The sequence below is a fragment of the Tenebrio molitor genome, chromosome 1 (assembly GCF_963966145.1).
Source record: "Tenebrio molitor chromosome 1, icTenMoli1.1, whole genome shotgun sequence".
NCBI lineage: Eukaryota > Metazoa > Arthropoda > Insecta > Coleoptera > Tenebrionidae > Tenebrio > Tenebrio molitor.
This window is the reverse complement of record NC_091046.1, coordinates 41,824,884-41,839,188: the sequence shown is the minus strand read 5'-3', so window position 1 is coordinate 41,839,188 and position 14,305 is coordinate 41,824,884. Positions and strand designations below refer to the sequence as shown.

General features: G+C 41.1%; 1 protein-coding gene across 8 annotated transcripts in view; it reads left to right on the top strand.

Annotated features, from left to right (window-relative positions):
- Nucleotides 1-14,305, top strand: part of DIP2 (disco-interacting protein 2) — a 142,839-nt gene that overhangs the window by 41,631 nt on the left and 86,903 nt on the right. For 4 of the 8 annotated variants that reach the window (XM_069048128.1, XM_069048119.1, XM_069048109.1 and 1 more), the window contains exon 1: nt 4,902-5,146. The exons of 1 other annotated variant lie outside the window; for it this stretch is intronic. The gene's annotated coding sequence lies outside the window, so the exon portion shown is untranslated. Of the gene's footprint in view, nt 1-4,900; nt 5,147-14,305 lie in introns of those variants that run through there. 3 more of the 8 variants (XM_069048146.1, XM_069048092.1, XM_069048081.1) reach the window with 1 other exon arrangement.

The window sequence follows — 14,305 nt, the reverse complement described above, 5'->3', positions numbered from 1 at the left end:
ATCGACTGAAGGAATACTTTACAATTGAGTTTGATCCTCATGCGCCGACCGTGGCTGATCGCGTGGAGGTCGATGCGTACGGGGAGGTTCGAAGCTCCCCGGCAAGGTTAAAAGATCACGGCAACAAGAAGAAAATTCCCGCCGAACAGATGATTATGATCGCGGATTTAACTAGGAATATGTGCGAGAGGCAGGAATTTCATCGTTGGCAGTTTGTTATTGAGATCCAGACAGTCGATTCTCTTTGATGCCGCCTTTATCATTCTCAATTTCACACTAGTACGAGATTTACCGATTTCACGTTCTCACTGGATTTCATTACGTCGGGAAATTACAAATAATTGGAAAACGACTGCAGGAATTGTTCCATTCTTGTTACGGTTTCTTTTCGCAAAAAGATGAATAGGGGGAAGCTTGCCAAGGAATTTCATCAGTGCATTACTGCACTGCAGGCTGCAATAGTACGAATTTTTTCGGTCGTCCAGGGTGCCAGTTAATCTAGTCACGAGGTCACGATCCATCCGTTTGTTTCAATTTGAATCGAGAAAAATGGAGAGAAGGACGACCTCATCATCGGGAACGAGTTTTTCTCCAATTAAGATTGAAATAATGTTATTACGGTGGAACCAGTTCTCGCAGGTTCGGATTTAATTTTGTGTTTACTAATTGATCCAATAGACTAGAAGATGTTTGTTTTCGATTTTATATTTAGACGTGGAGTAAGCTCAGGGGCATCACACCGAGGAGGTTGACCGCGGAGCGGTTGGGCCTCTGCCAAAAAGTTGTATTGACATTTTAAGCGTCTCAAGAAAAAAAACCTGAAACTATAAATTCGCGCAAAAACACGCCACCATCGATCAGATCGTTGCAACAGGATTGTTTTCGTTTCGGTCACTTTTGACGTGTAACGACACCCACAACCCAACTCCCAAGTGATTTTGCAACGTTTATAACAACACCCAAGAAAACGCCGTTTAAGAGACCAACGAAAAAGAAGAGGACAATAGATGCGGCAGGAAATTGGTTTCACAAATGAAATTCTCACACGTGACTTTAAAATTTGATCATTCGACTGGCTCCTCGTTCGAGGCGCAGTTTTGACCTTATCGGTCTTCCCCCAAGAACATGTTACATCTTCGATCGCTCTCGACTGGAGAAGAATCGTCCGTCTGTCAATTAATTTCGCATCCGATGCGGCTCGATCGATCACAATACGGGACGATTCGACTCGAGGTAATCGGCTCGCGTCCATAAACATCTGTTTATCCACCAGGCAGCGCAGATTAGCGTCCACTTTATTAATAAGAGTCTGGACGCGATTTATAGGGGCATTAGGTGTGTTGCATGTGTTTTCTCAACGTAAGTGAGTAGACGGCGATAAGGAAGGCTGCAAGTGCAGATGTTTCCTCTCGTGCTCACTTGAGGTTCCTTGACCGATTATGGAGGTACAAGGATGTGGTATTTATAAGTGCAACCACGTCCAATTGGTTCCCGGTATTTTTAATTAATTGAGGCATTCCATATGCTACTTGTCGTGGTGTTCTTTGTGGGCACGATGAATGGCGTACACGGAATAATGAAGATTAATGCCGTGCATTGATCACATTTGTGCATTGCTGACTAACGCCTAACGGAATTCATTTTTGTACTAAATGATGAGGTTTTTTCGTAGTTTTTTGCGGCATTCCGAAAGCGCCCACGGGCTGGATCTTGCTAAAATGGAAAACGTCTGCAAAACGCGGCACTCGTGAATATTCATTGGTTCGTTTAATCTGCACTTCCGATAAATGCACCAATTAGTTCTAGTGGAGTTGGGAATTGTTCGACGAAGAGGTCCTCGCGCAAGTGGAGACCTTGCGGAAAACTGATTCATCAGAAAAGTTGCCTAATCTGTTTGTGATGTGTGTTGTTGAGGTTTTCGCAAATAAATGTGCGTGTGGTTTGAACCGTGCTTACAATAGAATTGTAATTGCACACGGATAAACACCATTACGTCCATTTCCATCGAATCAAGGCTGCTGCGAAGGTGAATTTTTTGCGTGAAAAATTAATTTCTTTGTTGACATCGAGTGTTAGCGACGAGTTGGGGCACCTCGAAGAGCTTTACGGACGACATAAAATTCGTCCCGTTATTATGGTTGCGAGGCAAACCGTGGAAACCACTTAAAAAATTTATGAAATTAAGAGCTTCCCCATACCGAGTGGTCGGAACGTGCGGGCGACCTAGATTCGCCACCAACAATAGAAGTGGGACGGTAAAACTAAACTTTTATAGTCGCAATTTTAAGGGGGTGCTGTTTGTTTTCATTGCCTCACTATTATGTGCTTTGGTATTTTGTTCCGGGGGAAACGTAGCGGAGAATCGGTTTCGCCCGGACATGCCAATCTGCGAACTTTGTTATAAGGAGGTATTATAACTACCCAAGTTTCGTAGGTCGGTTTGTGTTTATTCCCAGAATAATAAACTTGTTTTTGGTCGGTCGGGAAAAGCCGGAGTTTAGCATAGCACGCCTAAAATAATGTTTGCTTAAAAATCTTCCAGCCCCACTTCCCGCTTCTTTATCGGTCAGAAGTTGCAAGGACGGCGATGATTTTGCATTTGGCCTTCAGCAGCTGTAAACAGGGGATGGGACGATAACAATAAAACCGACCAGGTAGGATCCGGTTCGGGGGAGTTTTTCCAAGGGTTGCATTCTAATTGTTCATTACTTTTATGCGTGCCGTAACGAAGGTATCCCGAATGGTCCTGACGAATATTTGAACCGATCCAGATGTTCTCTGCCGCTAATATTTTGGCAGTAAAATGTTTCACAATTGTTCCGACTCGCAAAGGTTCACCGATGATAAAATTTATTCACGCTGACAGTTTCAGTAGGGATGTAACGAGCGTTAGGAAAATGCCGTCAAACAGGACGGCTTTTTAATTGATACTTATTTAAATGCGAAAAACTGTCGGTTAGCACTAAGAAAATCAGGAAAACTCTCGTTGGTTGGTTGTAAAGAGAACTCTGTTGTAAAAAATCTAATCGGCACCACTGCTCGTTCGCGGAATCAATGACGTTTGACAGCTGAAGAAGCTACTGACCACAAATTTTTTGCACATACGTTACTGGGAACCAGGGGAGAAAAGGATATTAATATTTAAACATTTTCACAATGGTGACTGTTTCTTAGTATGTTTGTTACCTACTAAGCAGATGTTTTTATCACATCTTGCTCTATTTCTATTATTTTTTTCAATGTAGGAGGAGCAAAAAATCGAAAAAAGTAACACATGTTAATTTTAGTTTTAAGATGTTAGTGTTTATGTTGTTTTTAACATTTTAAATCGTTCTGAAGAGGTTTTACGGTTCACAATATTTTTATATGACTCCGGAGCGTGGGATGAGTGTAAAATAAAATGTGTAAATGGTAGTTTCACGAGAAAAGCATTACATATTTGCTATTTTATTCTAAAATGGATTTTATGTTCTTGTAGGAAGAAAGGAGAGGTGAATGTTTACAGAGTGGTAGTTGATGTATTAGATTCTCTCATGGGCTGTGACCTTGGAAATATCTGCGCGAAGCCGGAGCGAAAAAGCAGTGAAAACTGTAAACGAAAACTGAAAACATCGACTATTTTACATGCACATAGACGAGAGAGAGACGACACTAATATGTATAAAGTCCATTCAAAAATCAAAAAACCACCATCTGTTGCTTTATGTTGGTAAAATTTAGAAAACCCAAGGTAGTTATTTATTCGTACTATATTGGTAACTAGAATTATTACATTTATGTATTTGATTCAATATAAAATTCAATTGCTTTCAATTTCGTTCAAATTATTTTATTATTGGTTATTTATTAATTCTTATTACATATTTTTACTGAAAACTGGCCAGAATAAGAAAACATTTAACCTCAAAATTACAATTCTCACCAAATTTTACACTAGACAGCGTTGCCGATAATAATTATCGAGGAAAATGCGACGTTGGTGGTTTTTTGATTTTTGAATGGACTGTAACTAATGACGATGTTTTCCGGTCGGTTTGTAGCGCCTAGTTGAGACCGATATTCTTCGTTTGCCCAGATATGATTCATAGCCCATGAGAAAATCCAATACCTATAGGTACCAAGTTAATGCTGGAACCAACATTTAGTAAAAATTATAATTTCCATATGTACGAGTAACAACAGTTTTTAATTGAGGCACTGTAAATGTAAATATGTATTCTTGTGGAAAGATAATTCTTAAAATCTCTAAATTAGGATTTGTTATTTCGTAACTGTGTTATTTTACTATTTACATTTTTCGTTTTTGAGTCCAGTTTCAACTCGAAACTTTTTTCGATCGCCCGCTATTTATCGTCCTTCGAGCCGGATATTTCGTCCGCTTCACCGTTATCTATTCTTAATGGAATTCAGCAGAAAATTTTGCGAGTAGTCGGTAAAAGACCGCTAAACTCATAAAATATGAAAGCAGTCATAGTCGTATTGAAAATTTATAAGAACGTTTCTTTGCCCTCCGTTTCATAAAGTGCCGTCGCGCATTCGTTTAACTTTTTATCAGTTCCCATTTATGAGTACCTTCCGTTCGAAATTATCATTCTAGGTCGACCCGATACACCTCGAACGTCGACTTCTTCGTCGCCGCTTCCTCATTTTGACGAATGACCCCTTTCGACAGTCCGTCACGGTGTAAAACCTAATAATGGCTGAATTTTTCCCCTCGTGGTGACGAAGCACAATTTTCTTCTTTCGATTGTGGCCGCGATGGCCCAGGTCCACGGCGCATCGTGCATCCGTAGTGCGATGGTCCGTTGAGAAACCAGCGAGATCACTCTCTCTTTTGCCCCCCTGGGTCTCCGGTGCCCCGCCAAAGTTACCGGTCGGTCCTCCGCAACAAGCACGGTACGACCAGTCGTCCGGTCGCGCGTTCTTCTATCAACATCGAAGAGTCGTGTGCGTCGACAGTGCTCGGTTGTGCTGCTCCCGCTTATGGGATTTTGTCCGGGTGTGCTTCCAGGAGGTGAACCGTGGCTGCAGTGTGGTGATCATCTCCGATTTGTGCATTCGTGTCGGTACTAACTCCACGGAATGTGATTGACCGAGGCAACAGTGCCGTGTTTTTACGATTCAAGCGAGATGACTTAGGATTATGGTAATTCCCGTTTGTCTTGTGTCTCTCGAGTGGATAATCCGGGTAATCCGGCAACAGAACGACACAATTGCGCTTCTCTTTGCCGTAATTAATTAATCGTACGCGGTTATAAGTTAATTTGACGGCGACGTGCTCCGGGATCGCCTTGAATCCTGAATCTGTACCAGTCGTGTCACATCACCGGATTTGTTAATTAGAATCGCCGGATTTATTTACACTTCCAAAGTGAAGACTTACGTTGTGGGAATATGATATTAACAATTTCTGACCCCCCGCCAACCGACAACATAATTAGTTTCGGATTAAAGCTCCGGCAAAAAAGAAAATGGCTCTGGGTCAGTTTCAAGGGTACGTTATTATCCTCGGTTAGTGTAATTCTTCGGATCGGAGCCAACAACCGAGCAGATCGGAGCACCGGAAGGTTAATCATCGAGTACAAAAAACCAATGCGTGCAAGTAATAACCGATTAATGTATGACACTGGGTGTAGTCAGTTTGAAAGCATTTTAATTGCGTGTTTTCGTTAAATAATTAATTTTTTTTGAGTCACTCGTTACGCGCAGGAAAAACTTGTGTATCATGAATAGTTAATTCGCTGGGAGCAACTCCGACAAATGAACACGAACATGTTCCGAACAGTTCGGAAAACTTGACCGGGGGAAAGTTGTTTGTTTTGTTCATTTGGGAAAAGCGAAAAATTGCCGCCATCATTTTAATAAATGCGTCCTCTTCTTGCGCTCTTCGTGTAAATTCGGGGCGAGGGTTTCAATCTAGATGTGTCTTTTTTTTTCCAAACAAAAACTGCTAATTTGTCAAGTCAGATTCGATTAGGAGTGCCGCCGTGGAAAATTCACCGGTTTGTTTTGACAGTCATTATAAGTAATGGGACCAGAGAAATACATACTCGTAGATATGTATCTGTTAATTTCGTCTGTGTTAACAACTTTCTAGGGTGTACCTACGTTTAAGGTAAACGAACGAGGAAATTTATTGTTGCGTCACGAAGTACGTGGGTGTCTTTTAATCGATAAACAATTGTAATTTCACCTGACCTTATGGTGCAGACACAACGACAATAGACAACGGTCGCGGACACAAATTAAGATTGAGATTTGCGTTTTTTATTTGTCGCGAGAGCTAGCCCGGGAAGGTAAAATGTTCTTAATTGTCATTTAAAATTGTTGTTTTGCGAGCTTAATTTGAATAACGCCTCCATAAAGCGGCCTCAGCTTGATCCCACCCTGTACGCAGCACTTTGTTTACTAGAGTTACACCGAACGCACATTACCGAAGTTACATAACTTTATTCTTAACAAGGCAAGGTAGAGAATGTTGTTAATGGATGGTAGGAAAGTAACATTATACGTGGAAACAATAAGAATTATTGTGAAAGTGTAAAGATGGGCGCACAATGAGCCGTCGAAAACGTAGGCTGCGTGTCGGTTGTGTTTCTATCGCGGAACCTATTTCTTTCCCATTAGCGTCGCGAAGACGTCCTTAATGTCCTTCCTGTCCCATATTAAAATTAATCCATAACGCGTGTCCTAACGGCGCGACTCGTTTTTCATCGTTCCGGTTTACATATGCATGCAGAGGTGTTCGTAATCAAAACTGTATTTAGTTTCCGGTGTTGGGCACGTTGTCTTCTCCGGTTGTTGGTAAATTTCACACTGGCGAGCCTCGGAAAGGTGTTGAAGGCTTATCGGATCGGCGATCGGATCAGAAAATGCCGTACGCAAGGAGCGTTCCGATATTTTTTCGCCCCCCAGGCGATGTTATTAATTTCAAATCAAGTTTATGGGCGTCGAGATTGCAAATGCGGAGATCGGACAGCTACTTGCAGGACTTGTATTTTTTCGCCTCGGCTGCTGGAGTGTTTTTAATTCGGTTTTTGAGCTCGACCGGTGACTCCTTTCTTCTTCGAGTCTTGTAAAAGTTGCAGGAGACTCGTTCTTAGAGAAATGTCGAAATTTATGCGGTCCGGCGCCATTTTTAATAAATTCTATTAAATTACACCTGATCCGACGCGTTTTTATTGCTCGACCTGACACCCATAAACTGGAAACGGCAGCATTCATTTTATTGTAATTCCGTTTTTCTTCATTTATGGCTCCGGTTAACCTTCCTCCGCGTCGTACACGCGATATATTGAAATTTTTAATAAGCGCCGAGGGATAGAGACACCATGAGGTGATGCAAATTGGTGCAGGACCTTGGGAAAACAATCCGGTCTCATCTCCGACGGTTACGTAAACGACGGCAGACACCGAGACTGAAACTACTTCAACAATGTCACTCTTTATCTAATTTAGAACTCCTCGTCAGGATTACATTTTAGTTGTCACAGGCAATTCATGAAAGGCAAACGGCGAGTCGGCACGAATCTCCTTGATTTTTGTCTTAATTGAAAAGATTTTTGTGGCAGCGCCTCTCCGTGGAACAGGTCTACCAACAATGGAGATAACTGTTGCAGGGTGCGCCCGCAGCGGGGATCGGTTAGTTTTTTTAATGATCCGTCTCGAGAGATGGGATCTAATGTGGTCTCTTGCGTTGTGTACACGATGCCCGTCAATATTTGGTCTGCAATTCGCACAGCACCTGCGATGTTTATCTTGCGACTGCATCCGAGGGCGCAGCATCAGGTGTCAGAGACGGGTCGGAGACGTCGTGATTAATCTCTTTTGGGCAGGTCTTTAGCTCCGGCTTAATTGAATAATGAATTACCGCGCGTTGGGCACGTTTAATTGCTTTCTAATTTCTAATCTGTGGAACCCATCGATCTCCCATAAATAAAACGCCAGACGTTTATTGCGAAGGTCCATGCGTTCGTTTCGTAACAGAACCGTGTTCCAGTATCACGATCGTGTCGGTTACGATTTTGTGCGAGCACTCGTGTGGCAACAGCCGTTGGAGGCTGATAGGGTATCATCCCGACCGATGAACTCTCACTTTTTAATAACCTGACGTCGTTACGCCACCTTTTTCTGTTTGCTCAAATTTTCACCGCCTCCGATAGCAACACGTAACAATTTTCTCTTGTCCCTGCTACTACATCCTAATCTTCTATGCCTCAGAAACATTTTTAAACCCTATTGTTCCCAACAAAGTTTGCTCTTCATAAATGCTCCTTTTGCCTTTGGTTGTCAAGTTGACCTGATCTGACCAGGTCCTTGATATTTACCAGGAAAGTTCAAATAGATTTTGGAATTTTGCTCCCAAATGCAAGAAAATTGCCTTGCAAGGAAATGACTTCTTTCAATAACCCAATGGACCTTCTCTTCGTACTACCATCACTGTTTCGGTAATTTTTTTTTTGTTTCCAACGATGATAGAACAATCACTTGAAGCTTTCTTGGATAATGTAATGGATCTTCTAGAATCTCTTCGTACTACCATCACTGTTGAACTCATTTCTGTTTACCGTTTCCAACGATGATAGAACAATCAGTTGAAGTTTTCTTGGATAATGTAATGGACCTACTAGAATCCCTTCGGACTACCATCACTCTAGCAATTATTTTTGTTTGCCGTTTCCAACGATGACAGAACAACCACTTGATACTTTCTTTACGAGGAAATCCATAGAAGACTTCACCAACAGTTCGGGGATGAAACTCTATCAAAGACCAAATGTTTTCCAGCGATATCAAAATTTTTGGCAAGGACGAAAGCGTCTGTGTCGGAATTTGGTCCTTGGCCCCGTCGAGAGTTGTCCTTTTAATTGCTCCGCTAATTTGGACCGCGCCCACGCTGATTTTTTCCCCGAAAGAAATGGCCGCGATGAAATTAAAAGTGATTATACGGCGGTAATGGTGGCACACCTCCGTTTCGGTGGATTTAAATAAATTTATTATACGGCCGGGGCCCGGTGGGCGAACTGGTTGGCAGCGTAGGCATTTTCTCAATAGATTTATCAAATAGTGGTGTATATTATACATTTAAATCATTGTTTTATGGTAATCCCGGACGAAACAATCGGATTCCTCCGGGCGCAGAGGGCGCTGCGAGTTGACGCTTCGTTAACCCAGAGAAAAATTGCAGTCCAGGTGTGGTGTCATTACGCGATGGGGCCCTTTAATTTTCCCCGTCAGCAGTGATTTTTTCACGGGCGACCGGAGTGATTGCAGTTATTTGCATATAAGTCTTGTGCGGCTCGGGACTTCCCCTCGCCGTCGCATGTACAGTTACCAATAATTAAGCGTGGTTATTTCGTGGAATCGTGCAATTATGGTGGCTCACCTGGAGTTCTTCCATATGTTTAATTTATAAAAATCTAACTGTACAATTTGATGAGAGGCGGTGCTTCCGCGAATTGGGATTTAATTTTCCGGGCTGGACCGGAGTCTGTCTATCAGCGCATGATCCAGTTTCGGTAGTAAAATGTTTTCGCAATACGAAATCAGATTAAATTGTTACTCACCATAATATATTCTATAATGTTGTTATCGTCGATCTCTACGCTTTAGGTAAATCATGATGTATTGCAGTAAAAGCTGGTCTGGGAACATTTCTCTCGCGTCCTTCCTGCTCGAACCGGTCGCCGCCGAATCGATCCGATTCCAATTTAATTGTTGCAGATTTGTTAAAAAAAAAAAGAAAACACGACAATGACAAGTGTTCGTTATTGATCGTTCTGTTGACTCTCCTGATTTATTCCTCAATGGAGAGTTTTTTTCATTCGGTGCCGGAACTTTCCTCACACGACTTTCTGTTTCGCCTAAGCTCACATTAATAAATAATTTCTTAGCGATTCATAACTGGGAACGGATTTTTTCCGCTATTGTCGGTTTGATTTATGTCGTGTGGCCAGGAATTAAATAGAGCCATTACGTTCCATTATCTGATAATAATGTCGTGGTGCGACCGGTATGTAAAAATTTCCAAGCCAAGCCTTTCCGATATGGTCTTTGACAATTCGCTTGATCGAGTACGTTTCCGAGAATTCGTAATTGCACAACGCGAACCGTTGGTTTCGATCAATTTAAAATGGTAATGACGATTAAGTGTGCGGTCGAATCGGAGGTGCAAGATGGATTGATAAATCGACGACATCAGTTGTTCGAGAGTTGATTGACATATGTTCCGAGTAATGGAATTATCGTCTAACGGAAATCACTATTGCCACTGTAATTTTACAGTGAATTCCGGCCCCGATGAATTGCAAAAGCGTTAGTTTGTGACGTGGGTGACGCTCTGTCAGAGTTATCGACGATCGAAAATGACAATGCCTATCAAAATGTTGACCTTTTCTCTATCACCGAAGAACCAATTCGATTGATCTGAATCCGAAATGAAATTTTTTCGAGCGTCTCAAGAAAGACACGTTCAGGCACAACCCGCGCGCGAAACATGATACGCCAAAGACGTGTTTTGGGATTTGAAATGAAAAGTGATATTACGATGTGAACGTCAGAATATAATTGGTTGAACTCTGCTAGCTCGTCCAATTTAATAAAGAATTTCTGTTTTATGGCAAGAAACTAAAATCTAAAAAATTCCGAGACAAGCTATTCGCATTATGTATTTATGCTCCACGTAATTCTTATTAGACGTATCAATTTAAGACTGTCATAGAACGTCTACCATAAAGTGGCATAACTTATTACAGGTCCACGGGCATGCACGTAAAATATGTCGCAAGAAATTGGTTTTAGATGGATTCAGATAAAAATATGAAAAAAAAGCAGTAAAAATATTTCAAGTCGTTGATGCTTTCTAGTGTAAACCAGAAAATGCGATTGGTATTTTTTTGTGTCGGGTGTTCATTTACATTCATCCTCAAAGTTGGCGTTGAAGAGTCGATTGTGAACGCACCACTCGTCAGTCCGCAGAGTGAAAACACAAGCAATGCAAAAAGTTAGGTTAGATTTAAACAGCTGATCCGTGGTGCGTCACAATCGACTTTTCAACGCCTACTTTGAGGATACATTTAATTATTTATTTTCAAATTTCTGCTCTCAATGAAGTGTTAAGACTTTGTCGTAGGAATTGAATTCTGTTTCTGCCAATAATCGACTTGCGTGACCGTATATTTTTGGAGGGAGGTATTATTAAAACCTGCTCTATGTAATATAAGAGTAAAATGGTGAAACTTGAAGAGAGGAGAGGGTTGTTGATTCTTTCGGAAAGTTTGTATTGTTGGAAATGAAAGAATAGGTAAACAATATTGTGAGTGGGCGAGGGCGTATGTAGAAAGAAAATAAAGCGCGTCGAATTTTGCCTTTTGCAACAGTAATCACGACAGATTGAAGAGGTATTTGGACAAGAAGGCGAACTAATTGGAAGCAGGAGAAAGTTTTGATGTTGTTTAAAATGAAAGCTAGCCATTTCGACTTAATGACAATAATAATTGGAACCTACAAGTTGTAACTGTAAATTTGTAATGACCCAAAGGAGCAATTTCAAAATTTCCTAATTTTCGGTGTTTATTTTGTGATTTTGTAAATCCAAATAGCTGTTGGCCATTAGTGCTATTTACGTATTCGCTGATTGTCCACTCATCGAAAATCATTTTATCGCCGTTACCAATTGTGCAGCTATTTATTTATTTTTCCTATCATAACAATCTACCATTTGAATTTTAATTAAAATCGGCGTGTGAATGCAAATGCGCTGGAACTAGCTTTGCGTGGAGATTTTCTTTGACTGGTTTTTTGTCCGTAACTTTTTTGGTGTCAGATAAATAGGAATCTGTCTGAATTGTCCTGCATCAGTGGCAGTTTTCTGTACGCTTTCATGCAGCCATTGTCGTGTTTTCTTTACTACCGATTTATACAATTGAAGATGTTTTTCGTCTAGACGTCATTATTTCGTGTTTTTGCCTAAACGTAAACAGAGATTAATCGATTCTCTGTTCAGATTCGATAAAATAAATCGAGCGAAAAGCTCTCGGCGCAACCATAATCGTAACTTTTTAAATTTAAATGGTCGATGTTAGTAACCTTTTACAAGGATAGCAACATTTCACGAGTAGGATCCAGCAATGTTGTATTATTTTTATTGGCGGCGTTATTTTCACGTTTTATTTATTTCGGATGTCGTGATGTGTTGTCATATGTTGTTACAGAACGTACTCCATATCTAGCAGCAAGGTTATGTCGCTAATTTTCCATTGTTCACCGTTTGGAAGCCTTCTAATGTGTTATGCTCGGAACTGATCGAGTCTAGTCATACAGAACGCAAATTTACATCGTTTTGTTGCGGATTAATTTTCATTTGGGGCAATACGCGGTTTTCAACAAATGAAAAAGAATGTTAAGCTTTTTTTCTAAGAGTAATAATTTTTTTCTTCAAACGTCCGTAAAATATGACATTGCACTGCTGCATCGATAATGCTAAAGTGTCACTTCATTGTTATGGCATCTAACGAGCTGACCAGCGTCCGTGAAGTTATTATCTCCGCTGAGGAGCGTCCGTGAAGTTATTATCTCCGCTGAGGGCGTCCGTGAACTTATTATCTCCGCTAATGAGCGGCTGTAAAGTAAACTAGCTAAATCATTTGAAATTCTCACCTGGTTTCTTAACATTTCTTAAATAATATGTTATGAAGGTTTGAAGAAAAAATAGTATATGTTATTTTCTTCAAACGTCAGTAACAGTGACATTATACTGCTGGATTGATAATGCTGAAGTGTCACTTCAGTGCCATGGGATCTGACGAGCTGGCGAGCGGCAGATAAAGTTATTATCTCCCCCGACGAGCGGCAGATAACGTAAACTAGCTAAATCATTAAAAATTCCTATCTCAATTTTAACAAATTCTTTTTTGAATCTGACATATTCATTAATTAATTCATTAATCAAGAAACTTTTTTTCTTCATTTTATCTTGTGTTTTAGCATATTTATTTTCTAAACTTTAGATGGAAGGAAGTTTTTGCCTTTGCTGCTCTATGCATCTTCGAGATTATCCGCTGCACATTTTAAATATTAATTAATCACACCACTGCAATTTTGTTATGCTGTGTTTGAATTTTTCTCAATTTGGCTTTATTTTGAATAAATGTTAATTGCATTGGTGTGCACTTTACGCGTGGTTAATCACATTCGTTGTTGATTCGCCGTGTTTTGGTAAATTTTAAAATTATTTGCGCTGTCGAGTTAACGCGGTTAATTATTAATCACGATCGAACGTCGGTCGGAATGTTGAAAATTGATCGGCTCCCGTGAAAAGAACCTGGCGGGAGCTTTCGATGGAATTCGGCTCGGATCAAATGCAATAAAAATTTTGCGTTCGCCGTTCAATCTGTCGGTGATTAGGTCACGTTCGGTCGATTTAAACCGCCGCTTAATTTTTGATGGAACCGAAGAAGCGTTGCACAACAGCGCAACGCAGCCTTTGTGTGTCAACGTACAATTAATGCGTGGGTTTCGGTTTTTCCCCCTTTGCGAGCGCCATCAGTATGCGATGTCACCTCCACGACAAGACGTCCTCGTGTGACGGTATTCGCTCGATAAATAAACAAACATGTTTTGAATTTTTCTCCTCCATTGTTGTCCGATCGGTAAATATGTACACAGATTCGAACGTTGCCAACCGTGATAATGAACTGCTAATCAAAGACGTGATTAGCTGCTGGCGCACTCTTAACTTACCGTTACGGTTATGCGACTACGGCACGATAGAACATTCCGCCTTTTCTGCAACACCGCAGCTGGTTTATCGAACCGGCCAGTTATTTTATTACGGATAATCTCATCATCTCTGTTTCCTGGTTGCTTGTGTGTCGTCTGCTTCGAGCTTCTGCCGGAGCTCCGGTCAATATTGGTATTTCTCGGGTAATCCGGAGGCGAGCTTCTTACGAATGCAAGATGGGAGAGTTATTGAATTTGTCCTGGGAACTAATTGTATCCTTCAGGACCGAGCGAGACGGTCAGTCGCGTATTAATCAGTCCCATCGATTTCTGCCCATGGAGGCGCTCGCTTCCTGGTTCGGTGATGGATGGCGCAACTTCATAAATGGGAGGGACCCTCCGTATCAGCCGGTAGTTAAGTGCGAAATCTGTCAGAATTGCTCCGATTATGATTGATTCGCTTCGCGTCATGATGAATGCGTACTAATAAGACAGTTTAGACCGAATTGGCAACGTTTAACATCTTGTAGCGATCGGCAGACTCATATTTTGCTTGCGGTACAGACGGAGCATCCACTCGAGAGAA